Below are 1,190 nucleotides of genomic sequence, written 5' to 3' on the forward strand. Positions count from 1 at the left end.
TAATTTAATGAATTATTTTAAATCAAAATAAGAATTCTATAATAGTAAATCAAATAATAAAGTTTGATTTCTTTTATATTTATTTGAATAAAAAAACCTCAAGTATACAAGAATAGTAAAAAAATAAATTCTTCTCTTATAGAATTACAAATTTTTTATATTATTAAATATTATTTGAACACATTATTATAAACAAATATAAGCAAAAGAAACAAAAATAAAAAATATATAATTGTGAATAAATACTAAAATATATATGCTTAAAATATTATTTTAATGAAATTATTTATATGAAATAATATTTATTGTTATGAACATAAACAAAAAAAAATTCTAATGATAAATTGATAATTATTGTATATATGTTTGCACCCTAAAAATATTATTATAGAATACCTTTGGATGAAAAAAATTGGATATAAAAGAATAAAAAATCTTTTTTAGCATATCTCAAATTAAAAGATATTTATATAAATATTCATCGTATATTTAATAACAAAATATATATAATATTAGAATTTATGGCCTTACATTTTGAAAAACTACTTTAAAAGAAAAACAAAGAGCTGAGACTAAGAGCATGCCTCAAAAAAAAAAAATAAAAAAATAAAAAACTTGTAATTACTTCACATATATTTTTTTGTAAACTAAGATTTTTTTTATTGTTAAAAAGGGACAAAAATTATATTAATCCAATAGATATATAGGTCCACTATTAAGCATTACTAATTTATTGTATTAAAATTAATTATCAACACAATAATCTCTCATCACATGGATGAATAGTATAAAGTAAATTGTCTATCCTGCAACAATGCTTTAAAATATTCAAAAAATATCTCTTTCTGTGACACTTATTATAATCACAGGTTACCACTATAATTCTATACCTATGGAAGTCAACACCCATCTACATAGTAAAATTCACCTTAACTTAAACATAATATCAGCCATTTAATTTGGCTATTTTTCTTCTTGTTTTGTTTAGTCACAAAAAAAAATTACATTACCGGTATTTTTTTTTTTTGGAGATGACATTAACGGTAGTTAATTAGTGTGAATGGAGTTGGGCCTAATTTTGTTGGAATTTTTATTTTATTTTTGGAATAGCTAGGAAAAACTAGTGGAACTCAATTTGCTGGGATGTATGGTAGTGAAACATTGAAATAAAGAAATATGGCAAGTAAATA

The sequence above is a fragment of the Arachis duranensis genome, chromosome 7 (assembly GCF_000817695.3).
Source record: "Arachis duranensis cultivar V14167 chromosome 7, aradu.V14167.gnm2.J7QH, whole genome shotgun sequence".
Classification (NCBI taxonomy): Eukaryota; Viridiplantae; Streptophyta; class Magnoliopsida; order Fabales; family Fabaceae; genus Arachis; species Arachis duranensis.